Source organism: Neofelis nebulosa, chromosome 14 (assembly GCF_028018385.1).
Source record: "Neofelis nebulosa isolate mNeoNeb1 chromosome 14, mNeoNeb1.pri, whole genome shotgun sequence".
NCBI lineage: Eukaryota > Metazoa > Chordata > Mammalia > Carnivora > Felidae > Neofelis > Neofelis nebulosa.
Window position 1 is genome coordinate 82,745,662 of NC_080795.1, and position 21,783 is coordinate 82,767,444.

Consider the following 21,783-nt stretch of genomic DNA (forward strand, 5'->3'; position numbering starts at 1 on the left):
CCGGGTGGGGCGGGCGGGTACCCAGAACCCGGCGGGGGCCAGGGCGGCGCCCCGGGCCCGCCCCTCGGTAGGCTGGCCACCCGTGAGCACCCCTGGTGAGGAATGGCCCCGAATTGCAGGGGGGCGGCTGCCCTCTCCCTCCTGCCCCTTTGACCCCTTCCCCAGAGTCCCCGCGAGGGAGCGGAGGTGGGCACAGGGTGCTGGGGGAGGGGTCCATCCCCCCCCCGCCCCCCCCCCCCCCCCGCCCCTCTCAGCGGGTTCAGTGGACTTTGTAAAGGAAATGCACACCTGACCGGCGGTTTCACTTTCCAAAACGCGACTGTATTGCGGAGAGCCGGTCGGCAGGGGTTCGCACAGCTCCTCTGCTCACATGTGTGTGGGGGTGTGGGGGGAGTGCGCACTGCTGGCCACCTGCTGGGTCTGCTCAGTCAGGGGGCTGGGGGTCGGCTCCCCCCACTGCTGCTTAGGTCCTGGGTGGGCTGAGCCAGGGTTCCGCAGGGGCTCCCCTCTGTGTGCCCCTTGGAAGAACTGGGGTTTCTGTGTCCCCAGCTGGTTCCCCTGTCTGGAAAAGATGGCCAGACTTCACCCCACCCCGGCTGAGGAGCCTCCCCCTGGGCTCAGAGGAGGTCCCGGGTGCATCCCAGAGCTCCTGGCCCTCCTCTCAGAGGCCCACCCTGGCACCGTGAGGCAGTGGCTGCTAGAGGTGTTGGGGATAGAGGCCCGGAACCTTGGGGGCACCACCTTGGTGCCTCCCACCAAAGCAGAGCCCGAGGCTCTCTCCCATCCCCCAGTCCCTGCCTTGAGGGCTCAGTCTCTCTGCCCCCCTAGCCCTTATCTTTGCCTGGTTCATTTTTTTTTTTTTTAATTTTGTTTTTAAATGTTTTATTTATTTTTAAGACAGAGAGAGACAGAGCATGAGTGGGGATGGGGCAGAGAGAGAGGGAGACACAGTATCCGAGGCAGGCTCCAGGCTCTGAGCTGTCAGCACAGGGCCTGACGCAGGTCTCGAACTCACGAACTGTGAGATCGTGACCTGAGCCGAAGTCAGACGCTTAACCGACTGAGCCACCCGGGCACCCCTGCCTGGTTCATTCTTGACCACATACTTGAACAGGGCCACCCTGACAGTCACCGAAAGTGTACCTGGAGACGCCCGTGCAGGTGCAGGCATTTCTGGGGTGGAGGGTTCTGGGGTCCACCCCCGTGGCTCTGCCCTCACCCCCGCCTACCAGGCCCATACTCCCACCTGCTCACCAAGGATCCCTGGCCCCCGGGGCTGGCCTCTGGCCACCCGTGTGCCCTGGTGCACATCCACCCATCCACGCTTGACGTTCTGTGTGACTGCCGCTGGCCACCGGGGAGTCCTGACCCCCAAGGGTAGTGAGCTCCGGCAGGGGCCCGTGTCCAGCAAGGGGCGCTGGCCCAGCTGCATCTCTGCCCGCGAGGCCCCAGGACACCGTCCGCGATGGCCCGCTGGGAAGCGTGGCTGTGCTGGCTGTGGCTTGTGGCCCAGAAAGTGCCTCAGAGTCACTCCTGCCCACGGCCAAGCCGTGCAGGCAGCATCGCCACCAGGCCGCGAAACCCAGGCGCGTGCCAGCCCCTCTCGTGGGAAGGAGGACAAAGGCTGGCCCTGTCCCCGCCGTGCCCACTGGTCCTCTCCCGGTGTCTCCAGTTTCTTGCAGGAGCCTCCAGGTCAGCCTCCGGGACCCCCTGGGGAGCAAGCCTGGGTGACTGTCCTACCTCCCCGGCCCCCAAGCCGACCCCGATCAGGACCTCTCAGAGCCGGTGCCTTCCCAGAGCCCCAGCCCAGTGCGTCTGCCCAGCCACCCCCAGGCCTAGGCCTGCACTGCGGCACAGCAGGGAGGGCCTCAGGGAATTAGGGGGAGGGGCTGTGGTGTCAGGAGGCCAGTGGGGTGACTCCCCCTATTCAGTCCTGCCAACTGCTCTACCTGTGGCCGTCATGTCCTGAAGCTGGTGGCCCTACCCCAGCCAGCTGTCCTGCTTCCCCTAGAGGCCCTGTCGGCCAGAGGCTCCGAGGAGGGGGTCCCAGGGCCATGTTACCGTGCTGACCCTGGCCTGGTCTAAGAGGTGGCCGTGTGGGCTGCGGCGCTCGGCTACAGGCCCCATTCGGGGCCTGTAGGGCTCGGCCCAACTCAGCCTATGGGTCCGTACGGCAGCTCGTCCACAGAGTGGCCCTCGGAGAGCGGCCCTGTCTCCTCCAGGAGGCGCAGCCTAGCGTGGCAGTGTGGCAGAGGTGGGCAGGGAGCGGAGCGGCCGGCTGACGTCTCTGTGGCAGCCCAGTGGCTCCAGCGGCAGGCCCGGGGGTTGGTACCCACGAAGGCAGCCCCTCCTTGCAGGGCCGGGCCCCTCCAGCAAAGGGGCAGAAGGAAGCTGTGCTCCCCGCGGCCCCCACGGGAACCCCTGTCATTAGAGGGGCCTCATGACATGCCTGCCTCCAAGAGGCGCCGCTGCCTCTTACCCCCTCAGGACCCCCCTATCCTGGGCCCCCCACCCCGTGCCTCATGCTGCTCCCTCTGTCAGCAAGGACTCACGGCACAGGCGGGCCCGGGCAGTGCAGCCGGAGGACTGGGCCATGGCCTGGCTTAGCCCAGGCGGCTGTGAGCCTCAGGACATAGCTGGGGGGGTGGGGGCGGGGAGCCTCTGCCCAGACAGGCTGTCGTGCCGGACGCTCAGCGCTGGGGTGAGCTGACAGGGTTATGCCCTGTTAGGGGTGGCATTGTGTCCCTCCCCCATGCTCATATATGAAGTCTTGACCCCTGAGCTCCTGAGGACATGCCCTCATATAGAAGGTCGTTGCAGGGGTAATCAGTTAAGATGGGGCCTCCTGAAGTCCCGACTGCCGTCCTCACGAAAAGGAGACTTTGGACAGACGCACGAGGGAAGATACCACCTGCAAACCAAGGCAAGGGGCCTGGAGCAGACCCTTCCCTTGTACCCTTCAAAAGGAATCAACCCTGCCCATGGCTGGACTGTGGGCTTCCAGACTCCAGAACTGTGAGTCAATTTGTTTTTCCTTTATTTTTTGTTTTTTTTTTTTAATTGTTTTAATGCTTATTTATTTTTGAGAGAAAGACAGACAGAGAGAGAGAGAGAGACAGAGAGAGATAGAGAGAGCAAGCGGGGGAGGGGCAGAGAGAGAGGGAGACACAGAATCCGAAGCAGGCTCCAGGCTCTGAGCCGTCAGCACACAGCCGGATGCAGGGCTTGAACCCATGGATGACGAGATTGTGACCCGAGCTGAAGTCGGATGCTTAACCGACTGAGCCACCCTGGCGCCCCTCGTTTTTCATTTCTGTTGCTTAAACCACTCAGCCTGTGCAAACGGAGATAGTCCCCAGTTGTGAGAACCAAACCTGGCAGAGCAAGTGAAGACGGGGTCTGGGACTTCGGCACAGGGGGAGACCTGGAAGCCGCTCCTTCAGGCCCCGCCGCCCCTGTGCTACAGGACAGATGAAGGGGGCGAGGGGAAGGTGCGGCCAGGGTGGACCCATCTGGTGACTCCCAGGCTGGGCATCGAGGGTGGATTAAACTAGGCAAGATGCCTGACCTGTACTTCAGAATTAAATTTCTCTGCATCTTGCTCCAAATATGTTTCCCTTCGAGTTATTGCATAAACAGGAGTCAACAATAGCAATACCGAGGTCTTAGCTGGGAGCTCTGCTTGTAAAGAAGAGGTGGAAGCTGCACCCTCCCTGACCCCACTCCCAGGACGGCTTGGCGTCTGAACGGTGGCGTCTCCAGAGCCATTTTCCCCGGCCTGTCGTTCGTGCCTCTGGAGGCTGGCCGCAGGGCCTGCCGCGGCTCCAGCCCTGACCCCTGCCGGGAGAGCGGGCTGAACTTGGCGTGGGGACCTGAGGCTGCACACGAGAGGAGAGCCGAGTCTGGAAATCGCCACGAAAAGCCTCTGGTCACGGCGCCTGCCCCGGCTTTTCTTCCTCTTCGTCTCTCGAGGGGGCGGGTCTCTTCCGAGGGCAGGCAGGGCCCCAGCATGGAGCCCCCAGGTTGTCCAGCTGCTCTGGGGCCACCTCTCTTCTCCCCGGGCACCCTGCAGTGGGCTGTTCCCCAACCCCCCCCCACCCCCAGACTTCTAAGGTACCTGCAAGGCTGAGGCCCGGCTGTTCTCAGGCCAGAGCCCCGCCAGGTCTGCTCAGCCGGCCCCGTGTGCCCTCCAGCCCCGTGTCCTGCTCCTGAGGCTCTGACCAGTGCCCCCCACCCCCACCCAGAGGCTTCACCTCTACCTGGAACACAGCTCAGGAGAGAGAGGACCATCTGAGAGCCCGGCCTGGCTCCCTGCACGCCTGCCCCCACCGCCGCCAGCCCACCTGCTGGGCCTGGCCATGTGCCGTCTCTACAGCAGCCCCTGCAGAGCCTGGGATACCCACTAGGAGGTTTGGTTCTTGAACAGACCCCGGGTGTGCCACTGCCCGGCCAGGGGCCTCTGCCCTGCTGTACCAGCAGCTCCAGCCGGGCGGTCCTCTGGGGGAGGAGAGCAGCGTTATCCCAGGCAGCCCCCATGCAGCAGAAAGCCTCCGCGTCACCCCACCGTCCCTCCGCCATAGCCAGAGGGGATAGGGCAGGTAGAGACCACCCCTTCGGCCCTCCCGGCCCGCCGGGGGGCAGCCAACGAGGGCACCACGCCCGCTCTTGCGTCTTGAGCTCGTGGTGTTTGGAGGCTGCCCCCTCCGGCTCCAGCTGGCCTGCCAGGCTTACAGGGGGGAGGCTTCACGCGGCGCCCTCGCCAGTCAGCCTGGTCCTCTGCAGCTCGCGCCGGAGGCGGTGACGGCGCCAGGGATGTGGGCACCTGGAAGGACCTTGGACTGGAGGTTAGGACGTCAGCACGAAGACAATTCCCGGAGGCAGTAGGAGGAGGAACTGGGGGAGGGGCTTTTCTGGGAGCACCCAGCTACGGAGCACCGAGGACGCCACGGCTGACGGGCCAGCTGGTGGGCCCAGCCCTGCCCGTTCCACTCGGCGCCCAGGCTCAAGCAGCACCTCCAGCCTCCGGCGGCCCCCTCGCACGCTCCCTGTGAGCGCTCGCACACCGAGCTCTGGGCAGCCCCCAGCCCCTGCCCCGGGCCTGGGGCCGTACCTGTGGGTGCTGCACCGACCCTTGGGCCCTCAGGCCCCGGCTGTCCGGGAGCTGCTTGAGGAGGGGAGCTGCGCCAGGCAGGCTCCACAGACAGCCAGGTCGAGCGGCTCCGGGAGTCCCCACGTGGGGACAGGACGGGGGTCGGCATGGCCTTCCTGTGTTTGCACTGTCCCCGCCCCTACGGCCTCGCTTGGCCTCTGCCCGCTGCGCCGGGCCATCCCACGGGGCCTGGCACTGCCCTGCCACCTGGGGGAGGGTGTGCCGACCACCACCAGGAGCTGGTGGCTCGGCCTGGGCTGAGTGGCCCCCACCTGGCCCTGCCCCCCACGCCCTGTATCTCCTGCCCCCCTGAAGCTGGGCGGCAGCCACCATGGTGTTGGGGGTCAGGCCTCCCTGCCAGGCCTGCAGCCCCTCCACACCATCCAGCCAGCTGCCGGGTTGTCCAGGGTCCCCGGGGGGCACCTGCGAGCAGGACACATTTCGGCCCCACTGGGGGAGCCCCAACATGACCCCCCCAACGCTAAGACTGGCCGCCCTCCCGGTCAGCAGGACCCCACCTTCATGGCCTCTGTCGCTGCCGTCTCCATGACCTTGTCACTCTGTCACCTCCGCGGCTCAGGGACATCCCTGGTGGGAGCAGCCCCTTGGGCCCCCTGGACAGGCCAGGACGTGACTCCTCCCCTCCACCGGGTAGCCCAGCCTGGAGACCGGTGTCCCCTGGTGGACGGGGCCTGGGGCAGCCTACGGCACGAGGGACTGGCAGTGGGGTTGGGGGGAACCACGTGGCCTGCCCAGCACCCCTATACCTCTGTGCCTAAGGCTGGGCTTACGCTGTGGGCTTGCCGTCTGGGCGTCCCCGCTGCTGGTCGCGGCCCAAGCAGACCCAGGCTGCGGCCCCTGCCCTTAGCGGCCTGCGTGGGCGGCCCTGGAACTTCGGCCACATTTGTCCACGTGGACCTGCTGGCCTTCTCGGCACAGCTCCACCAGGCCCTGGAGCCAGGCCCAGCCCTCCCTGCTGAGCCGCGTCTCCCTGTTTCCCAGAAAATAGCCTCAGGGCCTCAGCCGTGAGGGTGGGGGACAAGCAGCAGAAAAGGGATGCAGGGCTGGAGCCTCTGACCCTAGCTCAGTTCCCTGTGTGGTGGCAGGGGCGGAGGGCTCTCACCCCCAGCCAGGCCCCATCCAGCCCACCTGCGCAGCTGTGGGGCTGAGCAGGAGCCACCGCTGACGGACACCAAGCCTGCCTTGTGTGTGACCTGGGGTGGGGGTGGGGCAGCGGAAGTGTGGGCAAGGCCCACACTTCGGGGAAACCACCTCCTCTGCGGCCACGGAGACCCCTCCTGAGCCCGATCCTGGGCCCTTGCCGGCCTCTCCCTCCTCCCCTAGCTGCCCCACCCTTGGGGCCTGGTCACCCCCCACCTGAGACTTCCCGACACTCCTGGACTGGCTCTTGCTTCCGGGAACCCCACACCTTGGCCACACCCTCCCCCATCCAGTTCGGGGGAAACCGGCCCCTCCAACCTGGAAGTCCTTCCTCCCAGGCCTGTTGCAACAGGGGCGAATCCCCCCCAGAGGGGACGCTCCCAGGTCCTTGCCAGCCCATGGTTTTCCAATGTGCTTTTCGGTCTGGCAGTCAGGTGGGCCACCCCATGGGCCATTCACTCATTCGAGTGTCGATTCCTCTATCCGATGGCCGCTCCCCAAGCGTAGACACTGTGTCCAGCAGACAAGCCAGGGAAGCTTCGTGTCCACCACTGTGCTGGCCCCCTGCCCTCCCAGGAGCACGCCTTGCCTGGGGAGGGGTGCCCACGAAGGAGGGGAACCCCAGCCTTTGGGGGAGCTGGGGGCATCGATGGGCCCCCTCAGCAGCCTAGCCCTCCCCCCCCCCCCCCACCGACCTCGCGTTGGTAAGCCCTCAGGCCTGCCCTTGCCCGGGTACACCCTCTTCGTGGAATCTGTGCTGCCGCTACCCTGGGAACTTTCCATCGGAAAATGTTGGGTGGGGTGGGCGGGCGGACAGGCCGGGGCAGGCCGCAGACGCACTGTGGGTGGAGGGGCTCGCCCATCCCACACCGCAGCACGGCCTCCCTGCCCTTCACATTCTGATCTCATCCTCTACCCTCAGGCCCGGACAGTGCCTGCTGTGTGGCACCCCCCATGCCCCCCCCAGTGGCCAGGTTGTCCTCTCAGCGCCCAGGGAGTTTCCAGACCGGTTGCCCCATCTGGCCCCTGGGCCACTTCCCCTCCCCCCCACTCCTTCTCAGACCTCCCGGGGGGCGGGAGGGGGGGCTCTGGGTCCTCACACCCTGTTCACGCATCTGCCTCCTGCCCAAGAGAGGGTGCCTCTGCAGAGCTAGCCAAAGGCTCATGGCTGAGGATGGGGAGGCCAGGGGCCCGGAAAGGCCTTGGAGCCGACTCAGGGCAGCCTCTGGCCCTTCCCAGGGGCACTTGGGGCCAGGGTCTGGGGCTGAGCCCGGCTCCTCCTGGGCAGGGACAGTAACAGCCACCCGGTGGGACTCCAAGATGGCCTCACCCCCCTGGTGGCAGCCTGGGCTGGCCAGGTGGCCTTCCTCCCACACAGAGTCCAGCCCTGACCTCCAGGCTGCATCACATCCCGGTCTGCCGACACGGCAGAAATTCGTAGCAAACCACGGCTGTGGGCACCGTCATTCTCAGGACCTGTCCTCAAGGCTGCCACTGGGTTCTGGCACAGGGTACGTCCTCTTAAGATGTCCCTTCTCCTTGCGCATTTGAGCTGGTGCTCCCCGAGCACCCCTTCCTGAGGCCCCACCTGCCCTAGTGCCCCTGCCCCACCCAGGCCAAAGACAGGACCAGTCCTGCCAGTGCTGGCTTCTACCCCTCCAGCCACAGGCACCAGGGCACAGGTGGTGGCGGGCTGAGCCAGAGGGTAAATGCCAACGGAGCCAGACCGGGGCCTTCCGGAAGGAACGCAGTCAGCATGAAGTCTGCAGACACAGCCCAGACTGGCCCCTCCGAGCCCCACAGCAACGACTCCCCGGCCTTTGTCGGGGTGACTCTAACTGGTGAACACGCTGTACACGCTGGGGCACGTCTGATAGGGGCAGTGAGCCCGGTGGGGCCGCGGTAGTCGGAGCCCATGTGGAGGAGCTGCCGTCAACAGGGCCTGATGCGGCCTCGCGAGTCCGGAGCAGCTCCCAGGTTTGGGGGGGGGTGGGCGGCAAGTCTGCTGGGGTGAGGAGGCTGAGATGGCCCGAGGGGGTCAGGAGGGAAGGAGGGAGCCCTCGGGAGGGGTCTCGGCTGCAGCTGGGAGACCAGGCCTCGCGGGGGGGGGGGGTGGGGGAGCAGCTCGAAGGCCTGAGGTTCCACCTCCCGCCCCCGCGGGGCTCCAGGTGCCAGGAGGAAGGGGCTGCCATGGGACGGGGTCGTCTCCCGGAGGGAGCCCAACCGGGCACAGCCCCACTTATCTCCTCCTTGATTGGCAGCAGGTGTGTGTTAAAATAAGAAGGGGAGAAGACGTGACAAGAGTCACCCTTTGTGTCACCGGTGCGTGTGTCTCTGTGAGAGAAGAGCCCAGAGTCTGGGGGAACCTGAGATCCAGGGGCCCGCACCCCCGTCCCAGCTGCCCCCCCTCCCCCACTGAGCTGGAGGAGAAGGTGGCAGGCCCAGGCAGAGGCCCCCGCGGTCCCCTGGAGGGACGGGCACACCCTAGGCTTTTGTCAGTCACCAAAAGCCCAACTCCAACTGCCTACAGAAGGGAGCACGTCTTTCCTGAGCTGGCCGGGCCAGGCGAGGAGCAAACACACACGTTCTCCGTCCGTCCCAGGCTGCCTGACGCCCACCCGCCTTCCTCCTTCCGAGCACACTGAAAGGCACACTGCCCAAAAGTCACAGCATGTTGTGTTCAAGCACCCTCCCTGCCCCCCACCGCAGAGCCGCTCACACGACCCTGCTCCCGAAGCCGTGCTCCCCGCCATCGAGTGGCCTGCTCCTCCCATCCGGCGAGCGGTGGACCGGAGCCGGGCAGGCGGCACTGAAATCTCGGCACGGGGCACGGGCCGCGGCACAGCCTACATCCTGTCCGACGGAAGCAGCCAGGACTCGTGTGCCGGGGACAGCCGGTGCCTCACGGGGACCGTCGCCTTGACCTGACACCGTGAGCCGAAGATGCCCCTTCTGGTGGCCGCTCGCGAGCCGACAACTCCAGCACGTGGCTCGCCCGGTAGGTGAGCAGCTCCCAGAACCTCTTTGCCAGCCTCAGGCCTCACTTCCGGTACCGTCCCCCTGAGAGCTGGGTGGGGCTGGCCCACTGCAGCCTGTCATTCCAGGGCCACCACCAGCCGGAACTTTTTCCGGCCGTCCAGGCAGCCCACCGCCTCGGCCCAACCTTGAACGACTTGAAAGAGACACAGGGGCGGGAGGCACAGTCACTTGCCCGGGCCTGGGCCGAGTTTATCACACCTTTCCTGAGCAGGGGAGGCCTCTGCGTCCCCCGCCCGACTTCATCTGGGGCCACGACTAGCAAAGCCCGTTCCTTCAGGCCGCAGGTGACAGAATCTCTCAGAGAAGGCAGTTCGGGCAGAAAAGGAGCTTGGCAGCTCCCATGCATGAGACGCCAGGCAAGCGAGCCTTCAGGACCGGCTCGATCCAGTCCACCGGAGAGGGCCACGCTGTTTCCTCCTGCTCTGGTGGCTATCGTTTCTGCCGTTTGGTTGCCTTCTCAGGCTCTGTGAGGCACGGGTGATGGCCCTCGGTGCACCTCGTCATGACGGGAAGAAAGGAACCTACTTGCCTCGGCCACAAATTCTAGAAACGGTCACACTGACTGCCACTGGGACCCTTGCTGTTCGGGGCTGAATTGTGTCTCCAAGAAAGATGTGGAAATCCTAACCCGGCACCTGTCAATCTGACCTTACTTGGAAGTGGGGTGTTTGCAGGTGACGTGACCAAGTAAAGATGAGGTCATTAGGGTCCCTAATCCCGTGTGACCGGTGCCCCACAAGAGAACATGTGAACACGACACGTGAAGGCAGAGACACAGGCGGGGAGGATGCAGTGTGGTGACAGACGCGGAGGCGAAGCGATGCGTCCCCGGGCCAAGGGTTGGCGGCAAGGCGCCGGCACCCGGAGACGCGGGCAGAGCCCAGCACACGGGCCGCAGCACCTGCGTTTTGGGCTCCGGCCTCCAGAACCGGGAGGGGACATGTTCTAATCCCAAGGCTCCCGGTTTGTGGCCCCGGGAGACGGACACACGTGCACACCTGAGACGCGATCATGGTGGCCCGGCCTCCGTGCCACGCTGGAGCTGGGATGAGGTCATGCAGCCCGAAGGCAGAGAGGGTGCGGCTCCGGGAGAAAAACCCGAGGTGTGCTGACCAGGGAGGGCGGGGAGGGTGCCACCGGGGCTGGGGCACACGGCCGAGACTTGGGCCTCGTCGGGCGGGCCTGGGGCTACAGGTGGGCCGTGACCTCCAGGGCTGGCCGCTGGGCAGGGGTGACCCCATCTCAGCCGAGGCCAAAAGAGGGCCACTGTGATGGCGGCTCAGACGCAGGATCCCTTCCCGGGCTCCTGCCCGCCTTAGACCGCGTCCCGGAGAAAGCGGGAGCTGGCGGCTGAGCCCGAGGCTGGGGGGGGGGGGGGGGGGCGCAGGGTTGGGGTGGGCGGGGGGGGGGGAACACAGGAAGATGTGAGAGGAGCAACGGCCGCAGACTCCACACTTGTGCTCTGAGGCTCTACTGGCTGGAGGAGGCTTCATGCGGCTGCAGAGAGCAGAGGGCAGCACGAGGAAGACGCTCTGAGCCCCTGACCCGCGGCCGAGAAAATCCGTCGGCAAGGGAGCCGATGCGCCTCCTCGTTGGCCTGAACCAGGCCTTCGTGGGCCAGCAGGGCTCGGCCCACCCCCCCACGTGCTCACGGCCTTCGCACACGCCGTTCCCTGTTCTCCGTTGTCCGTCCATCTCCACCTTCTGGATTGGGAGGTGTCTGAACAGAGCTCCCGCGCTATCACCTGGTCCCGCGAACGGGAGGTGTCAGAGGACTAGCATGGAGCTCCGTGGTCCCAGACCACGGGGGACCTGTGGGCCTCGCTGGGACCGAGGGCGGGAGCGCGCTGCCCCGAGGCAGGGTGTAATGTGCATTCCGACCCATCCCAGTGGACGCAGACCATTTGGGCTTCTCTTCCTCCAAGCGTTCCAGGGCTCAGAGGGAGACTCGCCCGCGCAGGATTCTGCAGGGGACGACCTCAAACCCAGGAGCCACCTGATGGCAAAGGAGGCGACGCAGCGGGCGGGAGACGTGGGACCCTGTCGTCCTCCACACGGACACGGCCCCAGGGTGGTTGGAACCGCCTCTAGAATCAGCTGGTGAGGCCGGGCGCTGTTCTCCGAGGCGGCTGTAGGTCTCGAACCCATAACCACGATGCGTACAGGCAGGCTGTGTGCCTCTGGGCGTGACGGGGTGGATGCGGGCATGGCCCACTCGTCACCACTCCCGTGGCCCCTGGGAGCCGTGACTCTGTGCCTCCCATCCTGCCCTGCAGGTCCAGAGGTGCTGGTTCAGGGGGGTTTGCTTCCTCCGGGGGGACAGCGGGGTCACACTGCTCCTACAGCGCCGCCTGGTTCCTTTGGGCTCCGCGTGCCAGGAGGCGAGCAGGCGGAGAAAGGAGCTACCATTCTGTAGAGGGTGGTGGCTGCTGCTGGCCGGGGCCGGGGAGTGTGGCCTGGGTCCGGAGCACGGAGGGGCCCCCTGAGATGCTACTGGCGACACGGGCCGGTCTTACCTACACGTGGCAAGGACCGCCACCTTGACTCGGCGCCGGGCCAGCGAGGGAACAGGAAGACGGGCCTCTAGGGCGGAGGGGCGGAGAGTCGGCTGTGGCTTTGGGAGCAAATGTGGCGCAGGTGCGCCAGCTCACCCGCCCGGCGGTTCTGGGGAGGAACCTTCCCTCCGTGTGGCAGCATCTGGCTGAAGTCTGTTTCCCTTGTTTCAAAAGCTCCAACAGAGGGACCCCTGGTGGCTCAATCAATCGACGGAGCGTCTGACTGTTGATTTCGGCTCAGGTCGTGATCCCAGGGTTATGGGATCGAGCCCTGTGTCGGGACTCTGTGCCGAGCGTGGAGCCTACTTGGGATTCTCTCTCTCTCTCTCTCTCTCTCTCTCTCTCTCTCTCTCTCTCTCCCCACCCTGCCCTCTCTCTTAAAGCAAACAAATGCTCCATGAGAAACCGGTGCAAGTCCCCGTGACTTATCATGGCACCAGGCACACAGCAGGGGCACAATTAATGTTGAGTTCCTCGGTGAATCCAATTGGGTGTGGGGGCACCCGGGTTCCCGCCGGGGTACTGGGCCGGCACGTATCTAGGATCACGGCCCGTGCTTTGCCCCCTCGGCGCCTGCCCCTGCCCCTGGCTCTCCCCGTGGCGGACGAGCTCCCGTCTCCCAGCCTGGACTCCACCGTCGGCCCACGTAGTTCGGGCTTGGGCTGCCAGCCACACTCTCAGACCCTGGATGTTGAGGGCGTGGTTCAAGCTGAGCAGATACGCCAGGCTGTTGGTGGCTGCGGCTACCGTGGTGGGTCCGTGGAGATCACTGCCTCTGAGCTCTTCGGGCCACATCTGGTCCCCTTCTTCCTAGGGCCCCCCGTTATCCTTCCAGCGCAGAGTCCCGGATTGCTTCCAGGGGGAACACAGCAGACAGCGAGCCGTCCTAAACGGAGTGGTCTTGGGGCCGACACGGGGTGCGGGGCAGTGGGGGCCCCTCACTCTCTGGGGGGAGAGGTCTCCTGCCTCCCAGGACCCAGGACAAGCTGGCTGGCTGGGTCGACTGAGGGCTGGGGCTCCAGGTGATGGTCAACCACACCCATCTCCTAACTTAGAAGCTGGTTAAGAAATAAGACACAGGCACAGAGAGGCAGAGATAGAAAGGTCCATTGCCTGCCACTGAATTGAGGCCACAGCTCCCATCGGCTCATTTTGCTGCCCTGAGCCCCTTCCCCAGCTGGAGGTGGCATAGCATCCCGGTGCCGCCCTCTCCCCAGCTGCACTGGAAGGGAGGACACTGTGTGTCCCGCGGACTGGTCTCCCTCACCCCCCCCCCGGGATGCCCCCTCTTCCCCAAGGTGGAAGCCCCCCCCTCAGAGGGTTAGGTGAAGTCCGCGGTGGAGTTCAGAGGCTGTGGGCCGGAGCTGTCTCTACAGCCCTGGACAGACGTCCCCCCTCCCTGGCCGGAGGCATGGACTCAGGCTGAGAAAGTCACTAGACCCTGTGGGCGGATGATCACAACATTGACAGACGTCCCCAGGGGAGGCCAGCCCTTCCCCGAGGCTCTTTCGCCCTAAGCAGCCTGTCAACACTGCTGACGAGCACCCCCTGAGCGAGGAAGGTTCTTCCGAAGCCAGGTGCCCGTATGCTGTCCCCAACGTCCCTGGGACCTCACCCTGAGCGCTCAGAGCCGCGTCAGACCCAGGAGGCTGAGGCAGCACCCACACCCACGTGACTTTTGGAATGAACTCGAGCAGCACTGTGGATCGCACGGGGGATGGGCTGGGGCACCTGGCCACGCTCGGGTGTGAGTGGGTCCTGCACTGGGGGTGCTCCCACCCCGCCAAGGTGGTCCCTGCCTCCTACGCACCCTGCTGGGACTCTACAAGCTGCTGGCTCTGGGACCCAGGCCCCTGCGTGGGGGGCGTCCCCTCCTTGAGGCTGTCAGAGGGGGGCTGCTTGCTCTGGGGTCTGTGCTGTGCCGGCCTCATTTGTGGTTGGTCCCTGCCAGGCTCAGATGGGCCTCTCCCAGTGGCCACAGCCTTGCAGGGCCTCCGTCCCGGCCATCATCACCTATGACATGCAGATGGGACACCTGTTCCCAGCTTCCCCCGGCTACGCGGCTCCTCCATACCAGGACTCAGGAGCAGCCTTGGTCGGGTCCTCGGAGGGGGCGGGTCCTCGGAGGGGGCGGGTCCTCGGAGGGGGCGGGTCCTCGGAGGGGGCGGGTCCTCGGAGGGGGCGGGTCCTCGGAGGGGGCGGGTCCTCGGAGGGGGCGGGTCCTCGGAGGGGGCGGGTCCTCGGACGGGGCGGGTCCTCGGACAGGGCCAGTCACTTACGAAGAGGACTCGTCTGCTGGGACCTGCCTTGCCAAAGGCACTGGAGGCTGCACGCAGGTCTCCCCTTGCAGGGACAGCAGGCGCCGTCCAAGCGGCTGTGTCCTAAGGCAGAGCCGGACAGCCTGCACAGCCTGCTCAGAGGGGTCGGTCTGAGGTACCCCCAGAGAATGGCGATGGCCTCCGAAGAAATTCACCAAGCTCGCGCCTCCCAGGTTTGTGTGCGAGTCACAGTGGTGTTTATCCTCTGCTCTAAGATGAGTTTGCCCTCTAAGGTGAGGGCACGTGAGGCTGGCTGGCACTCGCTCCTCGGAGTCCTGTGAGGCTGGTGCTGTCCGTGTGTCTCACCCACCTCGCCTCGCCCTGGCGTCAGTCCTCACGGGGCGGGGCTCTTGTACCCACACGCCAGGCAGGAAGAAGAAAGAGTCCAGGGGCTGAACGAGACCCCCCCCCCGCCTCCGCCGCCGTCCCAGCTTTGTGTCTCCCAAGATGCAGAATGGAATAACCCCCTGAGCGGAGACACAGCAGGTTGACCAAAGTCACAGGTGCACTCAGCTGAGGTCCCAGACGATCCTGGGGGTGTCCCTGCACCCACACCTGCGCTCTTAAGCAGAGACTTGATTGAGGGTCTCTCTGCACTGCCAGGCTGGCGAGGGTGGAGGTTAGAGAGGGTGCAGGCATCATCAGAGGCCAGTTCAGGAGCCACAGCCCATCCCCAGCACCAGGCAGCGAGCGGCTGTGGGAAGGAAGGGACGCTGGGCAGCACGTCGTGGGACCATCTCCAGGCTGCAGGCCCTGCGTGCAAAGCGGGACAGGACGGTCACAGAATGCGGCTTTTCGCCTCGTTTCCCGAGGTTGCCGTCACGATGACCACAAACAGCAGAAGTCACCCTCCCACCATCTGGGGACCAGACTCTGGACCCAGGTGTCAGGGCCGCGGTCCCCCAGACCACTCCGGGATGGGGGGACGCTGCCCGCCCCCTCCAGCTTCTGGGGCCCCAGTGTCCCTGGCTTGTGGCTGCATCCCTCAGTCTCTGCCTTGGTCTCCACGTGGCCTCTTTTTACCTCTGTGTGTCTCTCACAGTGACACCTGTCGTTTGATTTAAGGCCCACCTGGATAATCCAGGACGGGGTCACCTCAAGAGCCTCTATCCACTTGCACCCCTGCTAAGACCTTCGTCCTACATTCACAAATAAGGGATTAGGGTGGAGGTGCATCGGGACCTCGGCTCTGCCCGGCGACGAGTGTGAGTAGGACCGGTTGCCAACTCTCGCCCGAGGCCCGGGCACTCCCCGTTACAGCCCCTCTGGGGGGTGGGGGTGGCAAAAGACTGAGGGGGCTTCCGCGGGCACCTTCCGCAGGGACCGGGCCGCGGTGGGGCTGCTCCTGCCAGTCTGTGGTTTTGATGCAAATCAGGGGAGCCCTAAGGGTTGCCCATTTATTTTAGTTCTGAGGGTTTATGGTTGAGGGGACAACCCTGGGGACCCTGGTGGGCCCTGAGGCCCGAGTCCCTCTTTCCTCTGGCCGCTGGGATCCCACCACCCGCACAGCAGCCAGAGAGCAGGAGGGAGAGGGGGCAGGGCGTGACGAACCTCAGTTACACACTCCCCGCCACCCGCAAATCTGCGCGGGGGACAGCCTGTGCGCGCTTCCAGCCCTAAACCACCTTCCGTCTCTGTCACACGCGTGTCCCACGGGTCGGGCTGCTCACCTATGTCAGCAAGCCCTGTCCGCAGGGGCCGTGCCCCCTCCCGCAGAACCGGAGGAGCTCCTGGCGCAAGGAGGGGACTGTGGACTCCAGGCGCCCGCGTGAGGAGCCCTGGGGACGCGGGGGGCGTGGGGACGCACGGGTGAGCCCGGGGACTGGCCCAAAGCCTTGGTGCAGGCAGCTGGGCAGGGGAAGGAGAGACAAATACAAAAGGAAACGGCAGTGCAGTGGACGTGGAGGCGAAGATCCCAACATGGAGGTGCGGGGACTCCGGAAGGCGGGATGAACGGACCCAACAGTGTTGGGAGGAAGGTGGAGCTCAGCTTGCAGAGTCAGGGAAAAAGGACGGGATCACAGAAGAGACGAGGAGAAGTGGGCCTGACACACAACAGTGGGACTCAACGGTATCCAAGACAAGAGGAAGCTTCTACAGCCATTGGGAGAGGAAGATGAGGCCTCCGTGTGGGCCGGGCTCATGAGGGACGCTGGATGCCAGACAACAGTGTGCTGTTGTCATGCACGAAGCGGGGGGGGGGGGGGGGGGGGGGGGTCTTTGGGCCTTAGATTTGCCCAAATCTATCCAGCCACTCAACTGTGGTCACAATAACAACATTCTCAGATGGCCCAGTCCTCCCATGGAGAGAGCATTTGGAGCTGACAGGAAGAAGGAAATAAGGAAAGAAACCAATGGACGGGGTAGGGGACAATGGACTGAAGATAAGAGCACGGCCAGAAGAACCCAGAGACAAGGCTCCATGATGTTGCCCTTGAAGGTGAACGTGGGGCCGGGAGGAGGCCAGCCGCCCTGCCCCGTGGGAAGACACGCACCCATAGAGAAGGGAAATGAACAGGAGTGTGAATCTTTGTTTTAATACAATTTATTTTACTTTATATTAGAGAGAGAGAGAGAGAGCGGGCAGGGGAGAAGGGCGGAGGGAGAGAGAGAATCCCAAACAGGCTCCACGTTCAGCCCAGATCCCTGACCCTGGGATCGTGACCTGGGCCGAAATCAAGAGTCAGATGCTCAACCGACTGAGCCGCCCAGGCGCCCCCGATATATTTCTTTTAGAAATCAGCGAAATTAGATTTGTCCAATAGGAAGCAGAGAAGTAAATAGAACAGATGTAATAACATGGCGGAAATCAATCCGAATGTGCCAGTAGGTACACGACGCGGAGTGCGTTAAACTCACCATTAAGGGATTCTTGGACTGGACTTGAAAAAAAGCACCAACGAGATCCAGCATGTGGTCTGCAAGGACCAGCCTTGAAAAGCCGTTTGAGCCAAAGAAAGCTGTCCTGATCTGTGACCCAGGCAGGGCTTTCTGGAAAGGAACGGGGCTGCTGTGTGTGCTGATAAACGGAGCAGCAGAACAGGGGGCGCCCAGCAGCCCCTCGGGATCTGTAAGAAACGCAGGGGCACCCGCCAACGGCACACGTCTCGAGGAACTGCTTGTTCGGAAAGACGAAAACGGAAGGCACATACCGGAGCCTCAGCGAAACAACTAAATACGACTCGTCAGACAGATACGTCCTGTAGACACAGCACGCCTGCTTTTTGAGTCCGTAGGGAACGTTTCTGCCCAAATATCAGGCCACAAAGAAGTCTTAGAACATCCCAAACAGTCAATAACTAAAGATTTAAACAAGATTTCTTTAAAAATCAAGCCATTTGAATACCTAGATATGATGGACACATTCCTAGAGATATGTATCAAAATTGGAAAATAAGAGAGACTGTCAGGGGTGCTGGGGTAGCTCAGTCGGTTAAGCATCTGACTCTTTTTTTTTTTAAGTATATTTATTTACCTTGAGAGAGAGAGAGAGCACAAGTTGGGGAGGGACAGAGAGGGAGAGGGGATCTCAAGCAGGCTCCAAGCTGTCAGTGCAGAGCCTGATGTGGGGCTTGAACTCATGAACCCTGAGACCATGACCTGAGCCAAAGTTGGATGCTTCACTGACTGAGCCACCCAGGCGCCCCAAGCATCCGGCTCTTGATTTCAGCTCCAGTCATGATCTCACAGTTCGCGGGTTCAGTCCCCACTATCAGCACAGGGCCTGCTTGGAATTCTCTCTCTTCCTCTCTCTCTGCCCCTTCCCTTCTCCTCTCCTCTCCTGTCCTCTCTTCTCTTCTCCTCTCCTCTCCTCTCCTCTGCTCTCCTGTCCTCTCTTCTCCTCCCCTCTCCTCTCCTCTCCTCTCTTCTCCTCTCTCAAAATAAATAAATAAAATCTTTAAAGATAAACAAAGTCTTAAAACCCCAACTGGTTTCTCACCCATCTGGTTCCAGTTAGCTCTGTGTGCCAGAGGACACGCCCTCAGATCTCTGAAGACTTGATAATCCCTTTCCACTTTGCAAATCCCGTTCTCCTTTTCTTGACTTAATCGTGAACACTTCAGCCCCATCCAGAACCTTTAGTGTCTTTATCTGGAGCCATTTTGTTACCCGAGAAGATTTACCAGGTGCTCGCCTAACCCATCAGGGATCAAGTGTGGGTATGCTGTGCTCCCCTGACTTAACCCTTGACTTAAGGCTGAGGTGTATAACAGGCTTCTGTCACTCGAGGTGCTCCTGTCCACGGCTGAGAAGCAGTTGTCTCTTGCAACTTTCTAAGTCCCTGAAATCAGGCACTGGCTTCCTTTCCCTTTATCTTGCTCGCAAACCAGCCCGTGCTTGTCTGGGCATCTCGCCGTCTCTCTCAAAATAGAATTCACTGTCACGAAAGTCACCCCTTTAAAAGCGTACAGTTGTTTTTTATTTTTTTTTAGCATATCCCAAGGCTCGGTGACCATCAGGTCCAGCCAATTCCACAACATTCCGCCATTCCTAAAGAAACCCCATACACTTTAGCAGGGACGGTCGCCTATGTTCTGTCTCTATGGACTGGCCTCCCCGGGGCGCTTCCTGCGAATGGGCTCGGACCATATATGGTTTGCGTCCGACTTCTTTCACCCTCCCATCGCGTTGTGAAGGTCCGTCCCCGCGGTAGCAGGTGTCAGCACCCCTTCCTTTTTAAGGCTGACTAATATTCCGTTGTGTGGATCCACGACATTTTCTTTGTCCGGTCGTCGGCTGATGGGCGGATTGTTCGCACTTTTTAGGTGTTACGAATAAAGCAGCCATGAACGTTAGTGAGTTTTTGTAGGGACGTGTGTTTGCAATCCTCTTAAGTTCACTCCTCGATTCCTAGGAGTGGGACTCCTGGGTCCTATCGTCAGACTGTTTCCCCCAGTGGCCGCACCGCCTCGCATTGCCGCCAGCAGCGTACGAGGGTCCCCGCGTCTCCACATCCTCTCTAGTGCTTGTTCACCTGCTACCCTCTGTTCGTCCGTTTTAAGTTCCGGCTGTCCTCGTAAAGTGGCATCGCACTGTGGTCTTGATTTGCACTTTCCTAACGACTGATGACATTGACGTCTTTGCCGTGCTCCTTAGACATTTGTGTGTCTCCTTTGGAAAAATGTCCACTCAAATCCTTTGCCTTAAAAATCTTTTTTTGTCGAGCTGTAAGTGTTCTTTATGGATTCTAAGTACAAGACTCTTATCAGACAGGCGATTTCCAAATATTTTCTCCCATTATGTGGGTTATCTTTTTCCTTTCTAGATGGTGTCCTTCAAGGCACAGGAAGTTTTCATTTTGATGAAATCGAATGTCTTTTTTCTATGGTTGCTTATGCGTTTGGTGTCTTTGTAAGAAACCATTCTTTTTTAATTTTTAATTTTTATTTGTTTGGGAGGGCATGAGCTGGGGAGGGACACAGAGAGAGAGAGGGCGGGGGGGAGGGGGGAGAGAGAGAATCCCAAGTGGGGAGCCTGCCAGTGCGGAGCCTGATGCGGGGCTCGAACTCACAAGCCATGAGATCATGACCTGAGCTAAAATCTAAGTCGGGGCGTTTAACCGACTGAGCCACCCAGGCGCCCTTGTAAGAAACCACGGTTAATTCCAGGTAACAAAAATGTATGTCTGTTTCTTCTAAGAGATTAGTAGTTTGGCTCTTACATTTTGGTCCATTTTGAGTCCATTTTTTGTATGTGATGTGAAGCAGATGTCTAGCTTTGTTCTTTCGCATGAGGCTGTCCAGCTGTCCCGGCACCATTTGCTAAAAGATTACTCTCTCAAGTCTTGATTATTTTCCAGTAACCAATATGTCTGTCCTTAGGCCAGGATCACACTGTTGATTTGTAGCAGGTTATTGAATCTTTGTGGTAAACTGTGGTACAGAATTTGTAGTAAACTTTTAAATCGAGAAATGTGAATCCTGCAATTCTGTTGTTTTTGAAGATTGTTTGGCCATTCTGAGTCTCCCACAGCTTCACAGGAATTTTAGGATTAGCTTATCCGTTGTTTTTAAATGTTTATTTATTTAATAAAGAGAGATAGGGAGTGAGCACACATGGGGGAGGGGTAGAGGGAGAGAGAGAATCCCAAGCAGGCCCCTCCCCCCCCCCCCCCCCCCCCCCCCCCCCGCCGCCGCCATCAGCACAGAGCCCAGTGCAGGGCTCAAACCCATGAACCGGAGACCATGTCTGGAGCCGAAATCAAGAATCAGATGCTCAACCAACCGAGGCACCCAGGCGCCCTAGCCTGTCCATTTTTGCCAAAAAGCACAGCTGGAAATGTTGGAGATCGCACTGACTCTGCAGATGAACTTGGGGATCGGTGCCATCTACTGGTGGGAAATCTCTGATCCGTGAACACAAGATGACTTTCCATTTATTTAGATCTTTTCTAATTTCTTTCAACAACACTTTACAGTTTCCAGTACACAACCACTTCTTTGGCTAAACTTATTACGAAATATTTTATTGTTTTTAATGCTCTTCTTAATGGGATTTTTCTCAGTTTCATTTTGGATTGTTCCTTGTTAGTATGAAACACAGCCGAGTTTTGTATGTTGATCTCATATCTCAAGTCTCGCCAAACTCGCTTCTGACAGCTACCAGTTTTCTGGCGTGCTTTCTAGTGTTTTCTATATTTAAGATCATGTCATCTACAAAGAGAAACGCCTTTACTTCTTCCTTTCCAATCAGGATGACTTTGGATTATTTTCTCGCCTAATTGCCTGGCTGGCATCTCCTGCACAGGTTGAACAGGAGAGGTGAAAGTTGGTGCCCTTGTCTGGCTCCTGATCTTGGAAGGAAAGCTGTCCTCCCTCCACCATCAAGTATGATGTTACCTGTGGGTTTTTCCTAGATGCCCTTTATCGGGTGGAGAAACTTCCCTACTCTTTCTGCTTTGCTAAGTGTTTTGGTCATGGACAGATGCTATGTTTTGTCAAATGCTCTTATTCTATCTGTTGATGACCATGTGGTTTCCTCCCTCTATTTATTTAATATGGCGCGTTACATTGATTAACTTTCATTCGTTGAACACAACTTGCAATCCTGGGATATTCTCCAGTTGGTACTGGGGATAATCCTTTTTAAATGCTGGTGGGTTTGGGTTGCTAGTATTTTGTGGAGAATTTTTGCATCCATGTTCATAAGGGATATTGGTCTGTAGTTTTCTTTTCTTGTGATGTCTTTGTCTGGTTTTGTTATCATGGTAATGCTGGCCTCTTAGAATGAGTTAGTGAGGGGCGCCTGGGTGGCTCAGTCGGTTGAGCGTCCGACTTCAGCTCAGGTCACGATCTCATGGTCTGCGAGTTCGAGCCCCGCGTCGGGCTCTGGGCTGATGGCTCAGAGCCTGGAGCCTGCTTCCGATTCTGTGTCTCCCTCTCACTCTGCCCCTCCCCCGTTCATGCTGTGTCTCTCTCTGGCTCAAAAATAAATAAACGTTAAAAAAAAAATTAAAAAAAAAAAAAAAAAGAATGAGTTAGTGAGTCTTCCCTTTTTGAAAGCTTATGACAAACTGATGTTGATTCTTCATTAAACTTCTGGTGGACTTTGGTAGTAAAGT

At 60.9% G+C, this 21,783-nt stretch overlaps 1 long non-coding RNA gene across 1 annotated transcript; it reads left to right on the top strand.

Annotated features, from left to right (window-relative positions):
• Positions 1-9,027: 9,027 nt before the first annotated feature.
• LOC131494769 (uncharacterized) lies at positions 9,028-9,976 on the top strand. Its single transcript, XR_009253590.1, has 2 exons — positions 9,028-9,312; positions 9,627-9,976. It is a non-coding gene; the product is annotated as an uncharacterized LOC131494769 (long non-coding RNA).
• The last annotated feature ends 11,807 nt before the right edge of the window (positions 9,977-21,783 follow it).